Raw genomic sequence first — 25,655 nt, 5'->3', positions numbered from 1 at the left:
AGCTTTCTCTCTCTAAAAATTTACTTTCTCTCTTCTAACTAAACAACACCTAAATGACCTCAAAACAAAAAATTCCAGTAATTAAAGTTCCTTAGAATATCATTAACTCTTCGAATTTTTTATTTTGAGGCCGTCAACGGTCGTTTTGAGTGGCCACCGGTGTTAAAAAGTGTAGAGTTCAATGACCATACTATTAAGAATTGAAGTTCAGTAGCCACAATGTTAAAATGGTAAAGTTCAATGGCCATGTGTGTAATTTACCTAAAATGTAATCAGCTAATCAGTAACAGCTATTTGCAGGAGTGCCAATTTCTGACACGAAAACACGATTTACAGATACAATCCGACTGACACGACTCGATTGACACGAAAATCATTTTTCTAGCATTTATAACATATAAAACCATATGGAACATATATATGAGATAACACGATTTAATACGAAACACAAAATTGCCACCTCTAACTATTTCCCAATACAAATATATTTTGAAAGTAATTCAATTTATTTTGTTGCTGAGGTAAATTAATAAGAAAATATAGTGATTTTTGTTTGTTATGTTTTATTTTTAACCTAATTCGGTTTGTTCGGTTAAAAACCAAACCGAACTGAATTCGGATTTGTCTATTATTCGGTTTAATATCGGTGTCAATTATTTTGATCATTTTGGTATTCAGTTTTTTGTTCGGTTTTGAACCGATGCACACTCCTAATTAGGATATTTCAGAAATTAAATATGACCAAATAATAAATCACGACCAAATAACAAAATTTTAAATAAATCAAAGAGTGAATAACAGTTTAACGAATTTTCCTATATAACTAAATAATAAAGGGTAATTAATTTATTAGCCTCTATATTTTAATAAAACACACTGTTTAGTCTCTGTATTTTCAAAAACACATGGTAAGGTTCCTAACCTTTTTCTTAGTGAACTGTTTAATCCTTTCGTCTGTTTGTTAGATTTTTTACCGTTTACGACTTCATAAATTACTAAATTACCCTTTACTATTTACCTTCAAACTTCAGAAGAGGAAATCCAATTTAGAAGAATAAGTTATTTGTATGGAGAACAAGAAAAAGAACAGACTCAATGCTTACGAATTTGAACGATTAAGAAGAAAATCAAGAAGAAGAACAGACTCAATGCTTACGAATTTGAACGATTAAGAAGAAAATCAAGAAGAAGAACACTCAAAGTTGATTTCAGATGCATTAGAGTTTAAAGGAAAGGAAAATAAAGGAAAAGAAGAACGCAAATCCAAATTGACTAACAGAATCTTCATGAGAGTCTAACGGCTCACTGAGAAAAATGTTAGGGACTAAACAGTTCACCGAGAAAAACGTTAGAAACTTTACCGTGTGTTTTTAAAAACACAGAGACTAAACAATGTGTTTTGTTAAAATATAGAGACTAATAAATTAATTATCCAATAATAAATTACGAGCTAAATAACAAAATTTTAAATAAATCAAAAGACTAAATAACAATTTAATGAAATATTCCTATATAAGCAACATCAACACACGGCATTTTCTCACTTTCATGTTCTTCTTCTTCGTCTCTTTCATAAATCAAACCGAGAATAATGGAGCGAGGTAGCAGCAGCAGCAGCGCCGCCGCCGCCGCCGCCATCACCACCACTACTGACGCCGGCGATATAAATGAAGATGAGATGGAGGTGGCTTCAATCCTGCTTCAACTTCCACAGCTAATCGCCTCTCGCAATCGAATTCCATTCTCGGTTCCGGCTTCTCCCAATCGAATTCCATTATCGGTTCCGGCTTCTCGCAATCGAATTCCATCATCGGTTCCGGCTTCTCGCAATCGAATTCCATTATCGTTTCCGGCTTGGGGTACCAAAAGGAAGAGATATGATTCCGACGAGACCTTACTTCACCGCGTTCGCGACTGTAATCCGCAGCAATCTTCTTTTAACGAGATAACCCCTGTAGTTCTTCACCCGGAAGATCCCAAACGCTTGAAAAAGATGAAATCCTCTCTTAACAAGGTTTGTTTGTTCGTTAATCTCAATTTTTCAATTTGATCTGAAATTTTCTACTGGATTTTCAGATTCCTGTTTCTGTAAAATCTCCATTGCTTATCGATCTCTGTTCAAATTTTTTTTTTTTTTTCTTTCTTGCAGAAGAAGAAAGCAGAGTTGAGGAAGGTGAGTTTCTTATTCTATTTCCTAAAAGAGAAACCCTAAATTTAATTTGAAATTTTGTTGTTTATTTTAAAATTTATTTAAAATTGAAAAATTTGATATCAAATTAAATGATCCATTTTTTTTAAAAAGGACTGTCTAGATCCGCTTGGGAGCCGCTTGGAGACGTCTAGATCCGTTTGGAAGCCGCCTAGATCCGCATGTGACCTCTTAGAACTGCCCGAGGCTGCTTGAGCTGCCAAAAATGGATAAACCAACTTATACCGACCAACTTGAGAAAATCGGGACTGTTTTTTGAAAATCCCCGCCTAGGCCGATATTTAGAACCATCAGTTTTTGTTTTCGCTGATTCTTTAAACTTATGTTTGGGTTAATGATAAAATTATATTAAATAAAATTAAAGTGCCAAAAATACATTTTTTTTTCTGTGTTTTAATAATAAGGACCTGTTTGGTTCAGCTGTTAGCTAATAGCTGTTGCGGTTGCTGTTAGCTGTTTGCAGTTGCAGTAAGCTGTTAGCTGTTTGTTATTAGCTGTTTAATTACTAGTGTTTGGTAAAATTATATTGAACTGTTGCTGTTCGGATTTAAAATGTCTAAAATGGACATGTTTTAAATTAATCAACGATGAAATTATAAAAGGAAAATTGTAAAAAAATGCTCATAACGTTTATAACTAGGAATTATTTTACTCTTAACGTCTAAAATGATACAATTTTACTCATAACGCTGACGGTTAAGAGCAATTTTACCCCTAACATTAGCAAGTTGGGTCGATTTCAGATATTATTAGAAAACATAGATATTTTATTTCATATTTTACACCAATTGCATATACCAGTAGTTCTAAAAAAGAGATTTCATATTTTTTTATGATTTAATAATAAAATTGAAAATTAAATTCGATGAAATAGTTGAAATTTTTTTGTCCAACTCTTACAAAAGACAATATATTTTTTTTTATTTTCTTAAAAGAAAATTTCACGTCTAATTATATATTTGTGATCTGTTACTAACGATGATAAAATGGTGCACATGTGAAGTGTAGATGACAATATTAATGACGAAGAAGACAGTTTAATAAATTATTTCTCAAATTGACCCAATTTGTCAATGTTAAGGGTAAAATTGCTTTTGGCTGCCAACATTAGGGGTATAATTGCACCATTTTAGACGTTAAGGGTAAAATTGCTCCTAGTTATAAATGTTAGGGGCATTTTTGTACCTTATCCTATTATAAAATAAAAAAAAATTAATAAAAATAATCTATATAAAAACTAAAAAACTAAAAAACTTATTGAACGCAACAAAACATTATTCTTTCGGTAATTATGTTGTAGAAATATAAATAATGTTAAAGAATAAACATATTTTATGAAAATAAAAAGGATAATTTTGTCAATTACAAACAGCTGTTTATGAAAAGCTCCAAATAGGAGCTTTTCGTGAAACGCTCCAAAACGCTGCAGTTTTCAGAGAAAACGCTAAACGCTGCGGTTATCTAAACCTAACCAAACGCTATATTTCCAGCGGTTTGAAGTGAAACGCTAAACGCTCCTCCGAAAAGCTGAAACAAACACCCTATAAACCTCTGATTTTCTTATTTCATAATTTTTTTTCTAAGTAATTGATTTATTAGTTTTTATATAAATATAGAAGTTTATTTTATTAGCATTGGATTTATTCATTAAAAAAAACATTGTTGAAAATGAGGTGTTTGTTTTTTTACTTTTCATCTTTTATTTATCTTTTCACTTTTAAAAGGTAGAGTTTTAGGGGACGTTTGGTTCACAAGGGGTAAGGGAAAAGGAATCAAGAAAGGGAAACTAAAGGAAAGGAAAGGAATGAACATTCATACCCCTATATGTTTGGATATGTTTAGGAAAGGGAATGCAATTCCACCATATTCCATTTGTGGATGTTGGTTCAAATAGGGAATCAAAACTTTTTTTTTTTAATTTCATATATAATAAAAAAAAAAAATTCAACTCTTTTACTATAGTTTCCATAAAACATGAAATAACTTCATATATAATCCCAACAATCCAAAACGTCACTCACTTGCTACCCTTATTGATAATAATATAAAGTTCATAAAAGTTAAAATTAATCAAAGAAAATACATAAATATTATATTTAAAAAGAAAATAATTATTTTAAAATAATTAAAAATAAATATTAAAACTGAATAATATGATAAAAGAAAAAAATTTGGTCAAAATTAATTTTTAGGGTAAAAAGGTAAAAATAAATAATTATAAGGATCAAAAGTGAAGTTAATCTAGTGATAAAAAAATATAAGGATTAAACAAAAATAAAAAAAGTAAAATTTAGTCAAAAAATATTTTTTGAGTAAAAAAATTGAAAATATATAACAAAAATGAAATTAATCCAAAGATAAAGAAATGTAAAAATAAAAAAATTATAGAGACCAAAATAAAAATAAAAAATAAGATAGGGAGTAAAGTAGAATTTTATAAGGAGTGTAGGTTAGAAAGAGAGGGGAAAGAGAATAGAAAACCTTAGGGGGAAGTGATGAATGGATTAGAGGAGTTAGGGGTAAACCCAAAACTAAAAAAGGGCAAAGGGAATCATTTAATTAGCAAAACAAACACCAACAAAGGAAATGAAGCCTCCCATTTCCTTTACCCTTTCTTGAAACCCCCAAACCAAACGCCCCCTTATATGTTTGGTTAGACAACTTCTGTTTACCTTTTACAGATGAAAAATAGTTTTTTACAAAATCAGAGAATTTTTGTTTTTTGGAAAAGCAGCATTTTCCAAAGGCAATCAGCAAGTAGCCAAACAGACCTTAAGACAAGACATATCTTGAACAACTCTAATAGCGAACCTTCCATGACGAGACAAACCTCAAACAGTCAGACAGGCGACACTATAAAAAACGGATATTAAAGAGAAAACGTTAGTGAGAATAAAAAAAAAAATCTTCTTAAAAACATAATTTCAATAACGTTTAGGGGGTTGTGGTAAAACTCTTAGCCTGTTGGTTGAGCGCTTACCTGTGACTATAGAGGTTAATTGCCATTTTAAACAATTTGGGAAGCTGATGATGTATTACGCCATTTTCATATATATATATATATGACTTGTCCACGGGTCTGGGTACCCGCTCGGCCTACCCAGATCCGTGTCTCTTGGGCCGGGCTTGGACAATGATAATTGATGCTAGGCTCAGGTCCGTTAAAGCCCGCCTATTTTTTGGGCGGGCTTGGGATTAATAAAAGTAGCACGGGCCGGCTCAGCCTGGCCCGTCTATTAATATTAATTAATAAATTATATATATTTATAGATTTATATATTAAATATTTATTTTTAAGTATTAAAATTTATTTTTTATAATTAAAAAATTATGTATGTATGTTTAGATGAGTTTAGATGGGTTTACATGGGTTGGACTTGGGATTTGATTTTTAAGCCCAAACCCAATCCGACCCGAGCCCATCTAAATTACTAGTTTGCTGGGCTTGGACTAAGGACTTTTATAGAAAAGCCCGTCTGGCCCGACCTGACCCTGGCCCAGCCCGACCCATGGGTCTAATAACAAAATTTTGAAATCAATCAAGGACTAAATAACAGTTTACTGAATTTTCCTATATAAGGATTATCAGACATTTTATCATTTGTTGTCCCAGTTATTATTTTTTTGATGACATTTGCTTCATGGGTGAAATTCACTCCATTTGAATGAAAATTTAATACAACTATTATTCTATTGATACGTAAAATATTTTAACACATCGATTTGATAAATTTTAATTTATAGATTTTTAATCTAATTAATTATTTTACATAAAAAAAAAGTCCACATATCAAAATATCACTATTTGTCCGGAGTTAACTGTTTTATCAAAATTTAATCCAAATTGGATAAAAATTCATCAATTAAGACCAGGAGTGTGCACCAATTCGGTTTAAACTTCATACCGAACCGAAGAATTTGGTTAGGAATCGGTTTTAATTTTAAATGTATTTCGGTATTCGGTTCGGTTCAGTTTGAAAAAAAATATAAAATACCTCGAACCACACTGAACTACACATGTTTTACATTCTTTAATATATTGATAACTTGCTAAATTCGATTTGATGATCTTCGCCGCGGTTACCTGCAAAACAGAACCGGAGACAGGATCTCCGGGAAAACTCTCCGACGATCAAGTCAGTTTTATGGGAAGGTTGGTAAATTGATACTGGTATTGTGGGGAAAAGATGTGAACGTACCTCCCCATTTGCCTCTATGTCCTTTTTATAAGTGTTCCTAGGTAACCGCTGTAGACACCGAGTCGGAGGACCTGTGACGAAAACCTGAAACAAGACGGTCGAAGCGATTGATTCCGGAAGTTTTGAAAAATATATAAAGAATAATAAGCTGAGGAAAATTAACGGCACGGCGCGGGCACGCAACGGCATCCCGCACGCGGACGACGATGGTCGAACGCCCGCTTGACGGCTCGAGACGTGCGCGCGGCGTCCGTCGGACGCACCGCGAGTGGCACGCTCTCGATGCCCAAGCAATGCCTGGGACCGCTGGCGGTGCGCGCCCTCGTGGGCCGTTGAGCACACGTGCCTGGCAGCGCGGGGCGCGCGTTCGGCGGCCGCGACGTGCGAGCGTCTAGCTGCGCGGAACGCGCGCTCGGCGGCCACGGAGTGCACGCGTCCGACGGCGCGGGGCACGCTCCGAGGGTCGCCGGACGGGCACCCAACCACGTCGGGCGAACGCCCGACGAGGGTTGGGCGCGGGCGCCCAACCTCGCGTTGGGCGGCCGCCCAACCACAATGGGCGACGCCCAATTTTTTTTGGGCGTCGCCCATTGTTCCGGGATCCGTTTCCCTATATAAGGGCACGGATCCCAAGGTGAAGAGGAGGCCTTTTTTGGAGAGGAAAAACTTTCTCACTCTAAACATTTTTTAGAGAGAGAGAGAGTGGATTTTTTTGAGAAAAATATGTTTTTTCTCAAAAATTCCGAATTTCCTAAGTTCAATTTTTACTAAATTTTTATTAAAATCGGGAGCTCGCGGTTCGTGGAATCAATCGGCTTCGACTGTCAGATACCGAATCAAAGGTATTATCCGAGGACTAGACTCTTTATTTTATTTAATTTATTTCTCTCCTTCTATTTATTTTTTATGCTATAGTTTTTATTCCTTTAGTCATTTATTTATTTTGTCACGTTTTATTTAGTTAGCGCATTTATTTAATTTTCGTTTCGTGTTAAATAAAATTCGGTTTTGTTTTAAAATAAAAACCTCGTTTTGGATATCCCAATACGAACCGTGATCCGATAAAAAGGTAGTTCGGGTATCGAAAATGTTGTAATTATAAGTTTTTTTATTTAAAAGAGGTTTCCAAATAACGTTTTAAAATAAAAACATCGTTTTAGGAACTTCCGTTTTCGACTATGATCCATCTTTGGTAGTTCGGAAGTCCAAAACGATTGAATTAGATTTAATTTAACGCTTTTGAACAAATCTGGAAAATGTTGGAGTGCTGCTGTAATTTGCCAATTCTGTCACTAAAGGCTGTTTACCAACGGATTTTCCGTCGGTAAATCTGCCAAAATGTAAAAAATGCCATTTCGGTCCCTTTTCTTAATTTTTAGACTTTTAATCCTTGGTATATATATATATATATAGTTAAGTGATACATGTTTTCAAATCGTTTTAGAACTTTAGTATATATATTTATTTTAGAATGTTTATATATCATTTTTATCCTATTTTACAATATAAGTATAAATATATATATATATATAGGTATTTCCTTTTTCTTAACTTAGGCTATGTTTAGATATTAGTTATTTGATATTTTGAGAAATAATGGATGGATATTAGTATATGTCATTTTTGGTATTTGAACTATATTAATTATGTATAGTTTCAGGAATATTTGGGTTATGTTAATTATTGATAAATAGAGTTATTTTGAGTGATAAATGCTATTTTCTTATTTGTGAATTTCATCTACTATTTTCATATATTTAAAGTATAAATATATTATTTTCATTACTCTTTCTTATATATGTATTAGATAGTATACTTTCTTTTACTCTTATTTTATGTCTTTTGGGCTAAAATGTGTAAATATATATCTATATTATTTTCTTTATCTCTTTTGGCCATTTATGAGTCCATGTTTCTAATGGGCTTCACTTTGAAAAATTAATTTTGGGCTTAAATGTGATTGTTAATATAATTATAATAGTTAGAGAGTTCATTAAATAAGTGGGGAAAATAAACCACAAAAAGAGAGTTTTCAATTAAATTATTTAAGCTAATGGGCTTTCTTAGATTTCTAATGTAGATAAATAGAGTCATTTTTGTTGATATTTTAAATCGTCTTCAAAACACCACGCTTTAAAACCTTAGTCCGTTCCAACGACGGATTAAGCGAACATGGTAATTAAAATCGTTTTCGTTGTAAATAAGGAGTTTTGAATCGTTTTCTTAAAGAATTTGTACAAAGTAAAATTGACTTGTATGTTTAACCATGTCTTCTCATTAAAAGGTTTTCATCTCAAACGTTTTCAAATACTCGAGTCGTTCCAACGACGATTCGGGTAAACTTCATCAAACGGGGTTTTAAAACGCACCTAAATCGTTCCAACGACGATTAAGGTGCGAACCATGTAAATAAATCCGTTTTGGGGAAGTAAGTTAATGTAGAATAGACACACAACATAACCTTTAAATACGGTTGTAAATAAATCACTTCTTTCTCCCCCCTCTCTGTGTATGTACAAACATAAATGGGTGATTCTTTACTGATATGGCTTTTCAATATCATCTGCTCAAAACGGTTTCCAAAAAGAGAAAGAAAAGGGTTTCAAATGAATTTTAAACTTAAAGAAGTATACGATTAGTCCGTTATCGCCTAACATGCTGAGTAGGAGGCCGGTGGTTCATAACCGGGCGATGTCGGGGTGCCTAGTAGCCTTTCTCCGGAAAGGAGCTAGCCTTCTCGGCTCGTACCTAAGTTTCCCGAACCCACACCTGTCTCCCGCAAGGGATCGGTGTTCATTTTCCCATTCGTGGGTGGCGACTCTTCCATATCTTCGAGCTCCGGTCCTGCCGAGCAGCTTGATTCCACGATTGGTTGCTTTCGGCGCCAATCACCGCTTACGTCGCCATGAGGTTGTCCACCCCCCGGTCCGCCCGGGAGATTAGGCCGTGGCACCTCGTCTAACAACTGGCGACTCTGCTGGGGAAGCGAGAAATTTTATTCCGGAAGGCATGCACTAAGCCCTTAACGGGGACGGATCGTTTTACTTCTTTTCGTATGCATTCACGAGCATTATTGCAAACCCTTTGGGTAATTTCCGCGAAACCTCTAGCGAGAGTCCATTCGTCGCTCGAAAGAGGCTAGCGTAAGTTCCCCCTTACAGTAAGGCGCTAGAGGGTCCCCATCCATTCGTTAGGGGCGAATCTGTGCGGTCCTGTGAGGTCCCGCGCCGTGTCAGCATATAGTAGCCTTAAAAGTTTCCATAGGATTACCCGTTACTATTTTTGATGTGATAAATGGATCAGTTCGTGTTTTCAAACCGCCATGATACGTGTCTAATCCTAAATTATGTAAAGAAAATGAGACGATGCGTTAATATATACTCATGAATCGACATACTAATTACCCTAAAACATCGAAACGATTTGAACTAAAGACGACTTAGTCATCTCATATGAATGAACATGTGCGACCCGCCTTGTCCCTTTCGGTGTCCCGACGAAGGCACGTGTTCAGGAAATACGTTATGACGTAAGCACGTATTAGTATGAATCGGTTCGATGTTAAGGATAGTTACATTTCGATACAAAAGACTATATTAACGGTAGCCGTTATTCACATTCTTTAAATAAGTTAGGATAAAACGAGATCATGACGAAACGAAAACGAAGAACATTTCTGTTTCGAATGACCCTGTCGTAACGTGAAAAGTTTCGCACAAGTAGCCCGTCCCTTCCGAATGAAAGACGAGCTTTTACGATATGCCTCGTGTCGTTCTTAAGAGAAATAGACGTGTCCGCAAAAAGTGACTAAGAAAATAAAAATGAACTAAACGACCAAAATCATTCTGAATCTACGATATATGTTAATCCCGCGAGTAGTTAAAGAAAATAAACCAATGCCGTTGAATACGTGCCTCGAACGAGAGTATACCCCGTTTAAAATCTCGGAGCCGAATTAAGCCAAACCATATAATTGCGCCATATGGACGAGACTGCGGGTTTTGACTAACGACTCGATCATTTCGACCGTTACCAAAACTGCAAGAAATATGGCCCGATATACGTGTTTGCTTAAATTCGCGCCTAAAGGAAGGAAAACAGTGATATCCTCGCTTCGAATAAACATGCGATTCAACGAAATGTTGATTTTCTATAACCACACTAAAATGATATATCCCGTGGATTGGGAAAAACAACGAATTGTTGCTAGCCGAAAGGTTACCGTACGCTCAAAATAAGACTCACCGTCTTTCACGTAGCAAAATGAGCAAACGAATCCTCGACGCTAAGAACAAACGCGTTACGCGATGAGTCCGTTCCCTAAAATAAAATCCAAAAGTGATTCCATCACTAAATAAACACGTGGTTATGTCTCTCGATAGATCCAAAAGATCCCGTTGTAATCCAAAAATCGAGACACGAACCCGCGCGAACAAAAGGGAACGAGTCATTGATAATAACGAACGATTGGACTAGAAGAATAACTCGTACCCCGTCTAAAAACTGAGATGCGCTCAAAGGGAGTCAAAACCCAAACTAATGCGTCTCACGAAAGGACAAAAGACGAGTTATTCTGAAAGAACAATCCAACTTGGTCGATTTCTTAGTCACTGAACGTTGACACGTCAAAATGAACTGTATTGTCTGATGGATGATTTACTTTCCCGCAATAATCGACGGCATCACGCGTCCCCTGGACCGCAATGTGAGCCAAAAAACCAAAATCCTAGGAAAGAGACCTGGACCAACGAGTGTGTGGAGGAATAAGGGTGGAAGAGAGATGTTGTGATACGTGTAAATAGAACTAATGTTTGTTCTTCTTATCTTATAATCGTAAATAAATAAACGCACACACCACGAATCATGCATATAAAATCATGCATACATACTAATGGATACCGTTCGCGCAGACGTCATCATTAAGCGGTTGTGGTTTCGCGAGAGTAATCGGCTTGTCAGACAGTTTGATCAGTTGCGAGTAGACAGTTCCGAATCAGTAGTTGTGGCTTCTGAATCATCTTCATCCGAGTATACTCAGTCTTCCGTCAGTATGTCTGCAACCGACGAGAAGGTGGCTGAATTGGAGAATTCTGTGAACAATATCAATGACCAGCTGGCCACAATCTTGGCCCAGCTAGCTGAGTTAGCACTGAAGGACAACAAGAGTGGTAGTAAGCGTGCTGAGAATGAGGTGAACGATGGCCCTCGCTTTGGGAATGAGGAGGATTATCAGGATTATGTCCGAAAACAGTTAGAGAAGGAGAAAGCTAAGGAAGAGGAGTGGAGGCAACACATCACACAGGAAGTGCAGGACTTGCACGGAGGAAGCTCCGGAAGTCAGGATTTCTATAACTTGAAGAATTGCTTGACAGCAACAGCTTTACCTTTGAAATTCCGGCTCCCTGACATGAAAAAGTTCGATGGAACTGGAGATCCCACCGCTCACATGAATCAGTACGTTGCGGTAATGAAGCACACGATCCTGACCGAGGATCAAGTCTTGGGGCTGTTTAACACTTACCTGGAGGGGGCTGCCCTCACATGGTTCCATGCGCTGCCAATGGTGACAAAGAAGGATTGGAAGGAGTTAGCGAAGTCATTCATCGCTCAGTATAGTTTTAACACCATGTTGGAAGTCACTTTGAAAGAGTTAGAGAGCACTAAACAGCAGACTGGGGAATCCCTTTCAGACTTCGTGAAGAGATGGAGGGCTAAGGCCGCGGTCATGAAACAGAAGCCGCTTGAGCAAGATCAGATCTGAATGGTGATTGGCAATACATTGCCGTATATTAAGAATGAGTTGAGATATATGCCGTTCACAGATTTCAATCAGATGTATAGTTGTGCCTTGACTGTCGAAGGCGATGGGGAGCCGAAGAAAGCTTATACCAAGTGGACGAAGTCTGGATATAGTGCCGGAGGGCCTAGCGCGAGTACGGAATCTGCGACAGTGAAAGTGGTTGATCTTAATGCTATCGAAAAGAGGCGGTTCGCCAAGTTCGATCAGACCTATGCGAAAGTTTTTGAACGTCTGCAGAAGAAGGGGTTGTTGAAAGCCCTTACTCCGTATAACAAAACTCAACCTACTCCACAGATTCAGGCTAGAGGGTATTGTGAGTTCCACAGCAGTTATGGACATACGATTGAGAATTGCGAGAGGCTGAAACACGAAATCCAAGATTTGATTGAGGAGAAGAAGATAGCTGATCCTTCGTCAGCAAACCTCTCCGTTAGGCGCAATCCATTGCCTAATCATAGGGTGAGCGTGATCGGAGTTGGTTTGACGGAAACTGTAGTGATGGAATCTTTTGAGGAAGATGTAGAGGAGTTGCTGGACTCCGTCGAAAGAAGCAATGTGGGAAATGGTTTGTATGTGTGGTTTTGTGAATAATCGTATGTTTATTCATCAAAAGAATAACCTATTTATAGGCAGATTACAAATGTACAGATAACCTAGGTTAACTAATCTCCTAAAAATCAGGAACTAATTTCCTAACAATCAGCAATATACAAAATAAGATAATCTCTAATTAGTTAGTATCCTTAAGGGATAAATACCAAATAACTAAAAGATATTTACATAAATCTACACTCCCCCTCAAGCTGGGTTATGTATATCATACATTCCCAGCTTGCACACTAGTTCATCAAAAATAGTCCTAGGAAGAGCTTTGGTAAGAATGTCGGCAGTTTGCAGTTTTGATGGAGTATAGATAGTCTGAATTGTGGAATTTTCAATCTTCTCAGTGATGAAGTGTCGATCTATCTCAATGTGTTTTGTTGTGTCGTGTTGAACTGGATTTTTAGCGATACTGATGGCAGCTTGATTATCACAAAGCATTTTTATAGGTTCTCCTGCAAAGAGATTCAGTTCACTCAATAATCTTTTTAGCCAAATCCCTTCACAAATACCAAGAGCTAGAGCTCTAAATTCTGCTTCAGCTGAACTTCTAGAAACTACTGATTGTTTCTTACTTCTCCATGTCACTAGATTACCCCAAACGTAAGAGCAATATCCTGTAGTACTCCTCCTAACTTTCTTATCTCCTGCCCAGTCTGCATCAGTGTAGACTTTGACATCTCTGCAATCATTTTTCTTGAATAGAAGCCCTTTGCCAGGATTCATCTTGAGGTACCTTAAGATTCTAGTAACTGCTTCCATGTGTTCTTCGGTAGGATTGTTCATGTATTGACTGGCGACACTAACCGAGAAACCAATATCAGGTCTGGTATGAGATAGATAGATCAAGCGACCAACTAATCTTTGATATCTTCCTTTGTCCACCGGTGTTGTATTTATTTCTAACCCAATTTTCTTATTGGAGTCCATTGGAGTTGAGACTGGTTTGCATCCAAGCATTCCTGTTTCCTTTAGTAAGTCTAGGACATACTTGCGTTGAGAAACAAAGATGCCATGCTTTGATCGAGCAAATTCCATGCCAAGAAAGTATCTAAGACTTCCAAGATCTTTAATCTCGAATTCCTTAGATAGGAAGTCTTTCAATCTTTCAATCTCTTCCTTGTAATCACCTGTCATTATTATGTCATCTACATAAACAATTAGGATAGCTATCCTTTTATCAGATGAAAATTTCACAAACAAAGTGTGATCTGCTTGACATTGAGTGTACCCATTTTGAGTGATTGATTTAGTGAATCTACTAAACCTTGCCCGTGGAGATTGTTTAAGGCCATACAAAGATTTCTTGAGTTTGCAAACTTTTCCCTGGTTTGAAGAGTTCTCGAAACCTGGCGGAATGTCCATATAAACTTCTTCTTCAAGGTCACCGTTCAGGAAGACATTCTTCACATCAAATTGGTGTAGGGGCCAGTCTTTATTTGCAGCAAGAGATAGTAATACACGAATAGTGTTGAGCTTTGCAACAGGAGCAAATGTTTCTTGATAATCAATTCCGTAGGACTGAGTGAATCCTTTAGCAACAAGGCGAGCTTTAAACCTCTCAATACTACCATCTGCTTTGTATTTGACTGTAAAGACCCACTTGCAACCCACTAATCTTTTTCTAGGTGGTAGATTTGTGATTGTCCATGTGTTGTTTTTTAGCAAAGCATCAATCTCATTTTGAACCGCTTCTTTCCAGTGTGAATCACTTAGTGCCTCTTGAATAGTGTGAGGAATCTGTATATTATCAATGGTGGAGACAAAAGCATGATAGGATGGTGATAATATTTTATAGGAAACAAAATTGCCAATAGGATGTTCCGTACATTTACGAACTCCCTTTCTCAATGCAATAGGCAGATCTGAATCATCATTTATTTGAGCAATATTATCAAGGTCAGAATTACTTAAACCTGAATGAGCCTCTGAAAGAGAATTCGGTTCCGATTCATGACGGTCCTCTGGATGTGTTATGTGCTCTATATCGTTACCAGATTTTTTCTTTCTTGTATAGACAAGAGTTTCTCTGTTTTCTGGTTCTTGATGAGGGGCAAGGATCATAGATGGACTTGTCAAAGATGGACCTAAGGATTGGGAACCTAAGGGATTAGACTGAGGACTAGATAAACCTTGATTTTCTGTGACTTGAGAGGTGGAGGGACCCTCATGATAAATGCCAATAAATGGAGTGTTGATACTTGGAGCAGTATCCCAAATATGAGATTCACTAGTATTCTCCCCCTGAATATCATTTTTATAGTAAGCCTGATTCTCAAAAAATGTGACATCCATAGAATTATATATTTTCCGAGTGATAGGAGAATAACATTTATAACCTTTTTGATGAGAGGAATAGCCAATAAAAATGCACTTGATAGATTTGGGATCTAACTTACTACGATTTTGAGAAGGAAGATGAACGAAGGCTGTACAACCAAAGACCTTAGGATCAAGAAGAGTTATGAACCTCGTGTGAGGGAATGATTTCATGACAGTGTGACACGGAGTTTGAAAATTGAGTACACGAGAAGGCATACGGTTAATAAGATAGGTAGCTGTCAGGACAGCTTCTCCCCAGAGATATTTGGGAACTTGAGTAGAAAACATGAGAGAACGAGCAACTTCTAAGAGATGTCTATTTTTCCGTTCGGCAATCCCATTTTGCTGTGGAGTATTGACACAAGAGCTCAAGTGTATAATACCCTCTTGGGTGAGATAGGAACCAAGAATGGAATTGAAGAAATCTTTAGCATTGTCGGTCTTGAGGATTTGTATTTTAGTGTGAAACTGAGTTTGAATCATAGAGTGAAAATTCCTAAAAATTTCACTAACTTCTGATTTTGTTTTCATGAGGAATACCCAAGTTAATCTAGAATGATCATCTATAAAAGATACAAACCATTTCTGTCCCGCAATAGCATTTACACGGGAAGGGCCCCACACGTCACTATGAATCAATGAAAATGGTTTGGATGATTTATATGGTAGTCTAGGATAGGTATTTCGGGTATGTTTTGCAAGTTGACAGATTTCACAGCAAAAGGAGTTTGGATTTTTATTAATAAATAAGGAAGGAAACATCTTTGACAAATACAAGAAATTTGGATGACCAAGACGATAATGCCATAACATAATATCACTATCTTTATTTGAAATAGACTCATTATTTAAAGAGAACAAACTGAACTTCTGAGCTGTTCCAATTGGTGGAGTGTGATCTTGTAGGATATAGAGCCCATAACACATCTTAGCACTGCCAATCATCTTCCCCGAATCCAATTCCTGAAACACACACAGATTTGAATAAAACTTAGTCACACAATTGAGATCACGAGTAAATTTACTGATAGATAGTAAATTACAGTCTAGTTTCGGCACATAAAGAACAGATGTGAGAGTTAGATTCTGATTTATTTTTACTGAACCCAAGCCCTCAACCTTAGATGATGTACCGTCAGCAATTTTCACTGTATGATGTTCTGAGCTCGGGTGAAACTCAAAAAAAATATTTGCATCACCTGTCATATGATCTGATGCTCCAGAATCAAGGATCCAAGGATTAGTAGGTCTTTTATTGACAACAAGAGCTACTGAATGATTACCTTTCATGGCTAACAGCCCTGTACCAGGTGTAGTTATGTTGGACTGACTCAGGAGTTTCTGAAGTGCCTCTAACTGTGCTTTAGTAAACGGTGATGAATCAGATCCACTTTCTGTTCCTTCAGCAATGATACTTGAAGTGGCAGCAGTATGTCCATGAATTTCCTTGTCTTTCCATGACCTGGGCTTCCAATCTGCTGGCTTTCCATGAATTTTCCAGCATGTTTCCTTGAAATGTCCAAACTTACGACAATGATCACACCATGGACGTCCCTTCTGTTGTCGATTAAATTGGTTGGTACCTTGGAATTGTCCTCGGGCAGCAAGGGCAGAGGAGTCCTGAGCAGCTGAAAGGATAGAAGAGCCCATCATGACTTTCTTCCTGCTTTCTTCATGTCGAACCTCTGAGAATGCTTCTTTGACTTGAGGAAGTGGCTTGGTACTCATGATTCTACTCCTGACTGCATCAAGATCCTTATTGAGGCCATGGAGAAACTTGAACATTCTCTTTTTCTCCACAATGCTCCTGTATAGAGTAGTATCTACAGGGCACTTCCAAGAGTAGGATTCGAACAGATCCAGTTGTTGCCAATAGCGTGTAAGAGTGTTGAAGTATTGAGTGACTGAGGTATCTTCTTGGCGGAGATCATAGAGAGCAGCCTCAATTTCGAATAATTCTGATGTATTTTCAGAACTTGAATAAGAATCTTTTACAGCATCCCATAGTTCTTTAGCTGTAGCGTACAAGAGAAAATTTTCTCCAATCTCATTACTCATGGAACTAATCAGCCATGACTTAATCATGTGATTATCAGCTTTCCAAGTTTTGTACTTTGGATCATCAATTTTTGGAGCAACTACCTCTCCGGTGAGGTATTCCTCTTTCCCTTTTCCACCGATATACATCATCACAGATTGTGACCATTGGAGATAGTTATGGCCATTGAATTTGTGGCTGGTAACCAGAGAAGCAGCCTCGGTACCGTGAGATGAAGAGCCAACTATGAGAGGTGGGTTCGAGATTAAGGAGGGATGGGAGGCTGTGTTTTTTTCTGTTGCCATGGTGTTTTAGGTTAAGAGCGGCTTGAGAAAGAGGAGAAGAACGGCTGCTTTAGGTTAACACCAGGAAGGACGGCTGCTTTAGGTTAAAAAAAACGTTGGAGAAAGATACGATTAGAGTAAAGAGAGCTCTGATACCATGTGGTTTTGTGAATAATCGTATGTTTATTCATCAAAAGAATAACCTATTTATAGGTAGATTACAAATGTACAGATAACCTAGGTTAACTAATCTCCTAAAAATCAGGAACTAATTTCCTAACAATCAGCAATATACAAAATAAGATAATCTCTAATTAGTTAGTATCCTTAAGGGATAAATACCAAATAACTAAAAGATATTTACATAAATCTACAGTATGTGTCCTTCTTGGGTGAGGAACAAGAGGAAGAACCAATGGAGGAGGGATCAGATGGTGGAGCACCATATGACGAGGATAGTGCCGAAGAGACCGGTGAAGGGGCGTCTCGGACTATCGTGCCAAATTTGGGTTTGTTCAGTGGAGGAAGGGATCCCGAAGTGCACTTGCGTGAGTATATGCACGACATGTTTATTGAATCATTTGGGGTAGATGAAATTGCTCAGTGGTTCCACCATTCGCTGGTAGGTGAGCCTTTGCAATGGTTCCATTCATTGCCCGACTCTTGCAAGCACGATTGGGATCGGTTGTCGGATTTGTTTCTTGAAAAGTATCAGAGAGCTGAGGATAGAACCGCGGAGCACTTTGCAATGCAGATTGGACCCATCAAGCGTCCATTGCCAAGGGTGAGCAAGTATAACGGCAATAAGGACCCTATGGAGCACCTTCACTTCTATTTGTCGGCTATGACAGCCTTGAGTTTCAAAGAGGAAGAGATCACTAGCTTGTTTTGTAATTCATTGATGGGTGAACCGCTGATGTGGTACATGTCGCTGCCGATGTATATTAAGACCGATTGGGCAGCTATGACGAAGAGATTTATCAAGGAATATACGGTATGGATGTTAGCAGAGCAAACTCCTGATTCCCCGTCTTACCAAACACCTGATGCGGTGTTAGCAATGCCTAGGTATGGTGGATACCGGGATCCTGTAGAGCATGCAAGGATATTCCGCGATCATATGTATAACGCTGGATTCCCACAGTGTGAGTTGCATGAACATTTTCCGGAAACCTTGATGGGTGAAGCCTTATTGTGGCATCAGGGTCTGTCAGAGGAAGAGATGTGCCATTGGATACCGCTCCGAAATGCCTTTGTGGCAAGATATGAAATGTACATTCCATGGACGGGATCCCTGGATGATCTAGACAGGATTAGGCAATTCCCCGAGGAACATTTTGTGGATTATGATAGAAGGTGGAGGCACCGTTATGAGCAGTGTAATGAGACAATGAGCGATAAGGTGCAGCTTATGTGCATACAACGAGGTGCTATTCCGTTGGCCGCAAGGAGGATGAGCCGGGTGTCCCTCCGTGACTATGATGAGTTGATAGGTTGGGCTTTGTACGGATCAGCGGATCCCTTTTTCCTGAATCCGAGTGTTCCTCACGTCATGGATTTAATGGTCATAGACATTTGGGCGAGTTCCTCGGACGAGGAGGATGCCAATCGAAGGGTTCCTATTAACATTTGGGACGAGTCGGATGACGAGCCGGAAGTTGCGGTGATGACAAGATCAGGTCGTGTGGCCGAGGGAAAGGCACCAATGGTAGAGATTGAGATTGGAGAAGGTTCGGCTCCTAAGCCCGACGACCAAGTTCTTGAGCAGTTGAAGAAGACGCAAGCTAAGTCTACGGTCTGGGAAGTTTTATGCCATTCTAAGTACCATCGTGAGAACCTGATGAAGGAGTTGCAGAATTTGGTTATTTCCACCGATACTGAGCCGACAGCGCTAGTAGGGGCAATTATGGCCCGAAAGAAGACTGAGATCACATTTACTGACGAAGATCTTCCAGAAGAGGGGAAGGCTCATAATAAGCCATTGTATATCCGAGCGGAAATTAACGGGAAGAAGACTAGCTGTGTGATGGTCGATGATGGATCGGCCATTAATGTTTGCCCATTGAAACTCTTATCGAAGTTGGGAGTGGAGAGAGGAGACCTGACAGCCTCTGAAACTGTGATTAGAGCATATGACGACAGCCGTAGGCACATTGAAGGAGTCTTCAAGGCCAAGTTGAAAGTGGGGCCGCACGAGGAAGAAACTGAGTTCACGGTGCTGGATATCCCGGTAACCTTTGCTGTATTGTTGGGACGCCCATGGTTCCACAAGTTGGGAGGTGTGCCCTCCACGCTCCATCAGATGATCAAGTTCCCCTTCGGGGAGGAGATAGTGACAATCAGAGCTGAGAAATTGAGCTCGGTGGCAGCATTGGGAATTGAGCCTCAACTTTTCTCCGGATTCCAAGTCTCTGGGATTTACGAGTCGAGCATGACCACCGATGTGGTGAAGATGATGAAGGGAGGTTTCATCCCGGGAATGGGATTAGGAGCACACCATCAAGGGTTGTCGAAGTTTCCGGATTTTAAAAGTCAGAAAACCCGGAGGGGTTTGGGATATAAGCAGGGGAGTCCATCCAACATGAGTGCAGAAGGAAAAATAGGCTTGAGGAAGCATTTTGTAAGCGAGGGGCATGGAAAGCCATATTCGGGAACCCCCGAGTCGTGGACTAGCACGGAAGGAAAGATTCTGCCAGGGTTTGAAATCTTCAATGATGTCGCCGACTGGGGCAAAGGAAAGGCAAGCTGCTTTGTCGAGGAGATCATGATGCTGGATTCAAATGCCGAGGAGCAGGTCATTACCATTGAAGCGTCTACAGGAGCTGAAATTGAGCATAGTACCTCGAGAGTATATGAGAAGTCCGAAGATATTGAGGATGAAAATTGTATTACTGCTTTGTTTGAGTCCGATGATGTAATCACCCACGCTATCAATGAATTGAATTCTGATTTTGCTTACTTGCTTGATGTTGATCATGATCATTCCATGCATTCTCATTCATATAACATGCCTACATTTGAAATCAATACAATAGAAATGTCAACTTTCAATCTTGGTACGGATGAAAATCCTAAACTTATACAAATTGCTCAAGAATTAACTATTGAAGAGAGAAAAGAATTTGAGAGAATAATTAAAAAATACGAAATTGTATTCGCGTGGACATACGAAGACATGCCTGGAATCGATCAATCAATCGTAACTCACCGTATTCCAACATATCCCAAGGCGAGGCCCGTAAAGCAGAAGCTCCGACGTATGAGACCCGAATGGGCAGATAAGATCAGAGAGGAGGTGAAGAAGCAGTTAGAAGCAGGATTCATCGAAGTGATCGACTATCCCCCTTGGGTCGCAAATGTAGTGCCCATTGCGAAAAAGGATGGCAAAGTGAGGATGTGCGTGGATTACAGAGATCTTAACAAGGCATGCCCCAAGGATGAGTTCGCCTTGCCTCATATCGATGTATTGATCGACAGTGCAGCATCAAGCGTCTTACACACAAATGTGGATGGTTTCATGGGCTACATGCAAGTTCAGATGGCCGAAAAGCACAAAGTGAAAACCTCGTTCACAACAGAGTGGGGAACATACTGTTACAGAGTGATGCGATTTGGTTTGAAAAATGCCGGGGCAACCTACCAGCGAATGGCCACAGCCCTGTTCCATGACATGATACACAAGGAGGTAGAAGTCTATGTGGATGACATGATGGTCAAATCAGAGACAAGAAAAGGGCATTTTGCCGCACTCGAGAAGTTTTTGGCCCGAATTGCAGAATTCAAGCTAAGGTTAAACCCGAAGAAGTGCTTTTTCGGCGTTTCGTCGGGGAAAATCTTAGGCTATGTAATCGGAAATAAGGGAATTGAGGTGGATCCCGATAAAGTGAAGGCTATAAAGGAAATGCCAGCGCCGAGAAATGAGAAGGAAGTGAGGGGGTTTCTGGGGCAAGTTCAGTATATCAGTCGGTTTATAGCGAGACTCACCACAATCTGCGAGCCAATCTTTAAGTTGTTAAGGAAAGACCAACCCGTCGTTTGCAATGATAAGTGTCAACAAGCGTTGGAGAGTGTCCGAAGTTACTTGTCTAATCCGCCAGTGTTGAGACCGCCTAAACTGGGAAAGCCGCTTCTCCTCTATGTAGCAATTGAGGAGCGATCTATTGGAGCAATGTTGGCTCAAGAGGGAAACACCGGTGTGGAGCACGCGGTGTATTATTTGAGTAAGAAGTTCCTAGAGTATGAGCTCAAATACAACATGATCGAAAAGACATGTGTGGCAGTAGTATGGTTGATGAAGAAATTGCGGCATTATTTCCAATCGTATAAAGTGATAATTGTTTCTCGGATGGACCCCGTGAAGTATCTGTACCGAACTCCATCCTTGACCGGGAAGTTAGCCAGATGGTTGTTGCTTCTGTCCGAATTTGACATTGAATATGTGACGAAGAAGGTTATCAAAGGAAGAGCCGTGGCAGAATTTTTGGCTAATCAACCCCTGAATACGGAAGAAGAAGAGATAAGCTATGATTTCCCCGATGAACATTTGAACGCAATCGAAGTTATACCATGGAAAATGTTCTTCGACGGAGCGGTTAATTCGAGTGGAGCCGGAGTAGGAGTACTGCTTATCTCACTAGAAGGAGAAAGAATCCCGATGGCGAAGAAGTTATCCTTCCCTCTTACCAATAATATGGCCGAATACGAAGCGTGCATTTATGGTTTGGAGTCATTAGCAGCATTGGGAGCGTCATATGTCGAAATTTGGGATGACTCAAAGTTGATCATCGAACAGGCACAAGAAAACTGGGAGGTAAGGGAAGAAAGGCTACGTCCATATCTAGATCAGCTAGAAGGGTTGGCATTGAGATTCAAAGAATGTCGCTTCTATCACATTCCTCGAGCTCAGAATCAGGCCGCGGATGCCTTGGCCACTTTGGTGTCAGTTTGGGACAATCCCCGGAATCTTGCCTCGAAACCGTTGGTATTGAGGAGATCTCACAAACCGTGCTACGAAGATGTCATGTTGTTAGGGGCAGATGAAAAACCATGGTACTTCAATATCGTGAACTTCATGAAAAATGGGACATATCCGGCAGAGTCAGAACCTAGGGATCAAGCTGTGATTAGAAGGCTAGCTCGTCAGTTTGTCATCCACAACGACTTGCTTTACAAAAGGCACATTGATGGACTACAATTAAGATGCTTGGATGCGAGAGAAGCCCGCGAGGCAATGGAATCGGTACATTCAGGAATTTGCGGAGCCCATATGGGAAGAGCAGTACTCGCTAAGAAAATTATTAGGCAAGGTTTCTATTGGCTCACCATGGAAAGAGATTGTAACGAGTATGCGAAGAAATGTCACGATTGTCAAATCCACGGCGATTGCAGTCATCTTCCGGCCATGGAATTACATGTGCTAGCACCTATTTGGCCGTTCGCTGCTTGGGGCATTGACATCATTGGCGAAGTAAGGCCTAACGCTTCAAATGGACATAAGTTTATTGCAGTCGCCATCGATTATTTCACCAAGTGGGTAGAAGCAGAGTCGTTTAGCAAACTGGGGTCCAAGCAGATGAGAAAGTTCATTGAAAAACACTTGATCACCAGATTCGGAGTGCCTCATCACATGATCACGGATAACGGAGTCCAGTTTCAGGGGGAAGTAAGGAATCTTTTCCGAGAATATGGCATTGAACATCACAGGTCTTCTCCGTACCGTCCACAGGCTAATGGGGCAGTAGAAGCAGCTAATAAGAACCTTAAAAGGATCCTCGTAAAGATGGTGGAATCACATCGGAACTGGCATGAGCACCTCCCACTCGCATTGTGGGCTTATCGCACGACAGTCAGAACCCCGACTGGGGCAACGCCATTCTCCTTGGTATACGGAACAGAAGCAGTCCTGCCGATTGAGATTGAAAAGCGATCGTTGAGAATCGCAGTGGAAGCAGAAATCCCCGAGACGGAATGGGTGAAGAGGCGATGTGAGCAGTTGGCTTTAGTTGATGAGAAAAGGATGGAAGCCCTTTACCATGTATAGTTATATCAAAGAAGGATGGCTTGGGCTTTCAATAAAAAAGTCAAGACCAGTCCTATCAAAGAAGGAGATTTGGTGCTGAAACAGATTCGTGTGACGCACACCGACCCTAGGGGCAAGTTCAGGCCTAACTGGGAAGGACCATTCGTCGTAAAGAAGATACTAAGCAAAGGAGCGGTGAAGTTAACCACAATGGACGGCATGGAATTCTCCGAACCTACCAACCTGGATAGGCTTAAGAAATACTTTTCGTAAAAAAAAAATAAAAAAATAAAGAAAAATTCCCGATAGGTTGAAAACCCGCAAAGGGCGACCTATGCAACAATAAGGGAAATCCCAATGGGTGAAAACCCGAAAGGGCACTCATTTAAAAATTCCGGGATAGTAAAAGGAGAGGAGAAAAATCGCCGGGATCCGAAAACCGAAAGGCGGGTCCTGGTAACAATAGTTATGACTTGAGCAATTACAAAAACAATGTATAAGAGACTAAGTATTTCTGTTGTTTGTAAATAAATAAAGGCATGAATATATTTGACGAGAACGGTTGGAATCATTATAATCTACCGAATGCATGGTAATATGAATCACGGGTTATACATTTCCTATCCTACTTTTCATAAAAAGCATACCTACTATTCCCCCACTCCCTATACATCAGCTATACATCGGAGAAACCCTAATAAAAGCTACAAAGCAACAATGAAAGCTACAAAGCAACCATGAAAGCTACGAGCCTAATACGGAGGGAAGTCCCAATAGTTCTCAAAGTCTCTCAGGTGGGATGCCCGCTCCGCAGATAGTGCCTCCTCGGCAGCACGCACTCTCTCATCAGAAACTCGCGCTCTCTCATCGGAAACTCGTGCTCTCTCATCAGCAGCTCGTGCTCTCTCCTCTGCAGCAAGGCGTCTGATCGACTCATCACGCGCCCTCTCCTCGACGGTAAGGCGACCCTCAGTCTCCCGTCGCATCATCCCCGACCAGTGGTCGTTCCTCTCTTGATACACATGACCAACTCGGGCATCAGCCTCCCGCACTAGCTCGCTCTGTCTCCGCTCGTGGGCATGCAGATCACTCTACAAAAAAAAAAAAACAGATAAAAGGCAGCATAGGCAAAAACATAAATCATACATACATGCATACACCTCACTACACTAAAGTACAGTAATGATACATACCAGGTGATCGGTGCAGCGCAAGCTGAGGCAGTCTCGGAGATAACCAGACAGCCCCACGTAATCCGTACAAGTCTCTCTCGTGGTCAGAGAAGCGTCTGAGGGATCAAACGGGACCCTCGAGGAGAAGATAGGAGGGGCCGCCTCAAATCCCGCGTAAGGTGCCCCGGACTCGTCATAGCAGATCGTAGCATAATCTCTCCCATAGTCTGGTATAGGCACGCCTATGGACGACCCCTCCGGTCGAGCTGCACTGGAGGACTCGCCGACAAAATAGGGCTGCTCGCACACCGGTGTTTGAGCCCGAGTATCGTCGAAAAAATCAGATAGGTGGGCACTCCGCCAGGATCCCTCCTGCAAAAAAGCAAAAAAAAAAAACACACAATAAAACCTTCGAGCATATCATGAATAAAATGAAAAGAGGGCGGAATCACTTACCGGAACCTCCGCCTGACCAAAGACGGCCTCGACCGCCTCTCTCGAAAACACGTCCGCTACCGGATCTACCTCCATCGCTGCCGCCGGGGCATCCCTCGCGCTCAGTAAAGTAGACAAATAAGGCTCGCGGCCCCCGGCGTGAACCCAGACTACTCTACCGACAAAATGACGGGTCAGATCTCGACGAATGGTCGATAGGGGCAGAGTCCGCGCAGCAAACATGGAAACGGGAATCTCCCCCGGCGTCCAGTGAACATCACTCACTCCGGTGATGCCTCGATCTCTCAAATACCACGCCCGCACACAAGGGCCGGTGAGCACGCACTGCTGCTCCTGGATCATCGATGTGTATGCATACTCGGGACCGAAGTCAAGGTCGTCCCACTTAAACTTAATCTAAAAAAATATGCACAAAGAAAAGGGTCAGAAAGACTCAAGCCAAAGTCTAGCGAGACTAAGCGAAATCTACCTGTGTGAGGACTAATGAGTCAATCCGATCTAGGAGCCATGGCACTGTCCGCCTCCTCTCTGCGCTCAGATCAAAATCTCCCCATCG

This window comes from Euphorbia lathyris, chromosome 9, assembly GCF_963576675.1.
Source record: "Euphorbia lathyris chromosome 9, ddEupLath1.1, whole genome shotgun sequence".
Lineage (NCBI taxonomy): Eukaryota > Viridiplantae > Streptophyta > Magnoliopsida > Malpighiales > Euphorbiaceae > Euphorbia > Euphorbia lathyris.
This window is presented reverse-complemented; position numbering follows the sequence as displayed.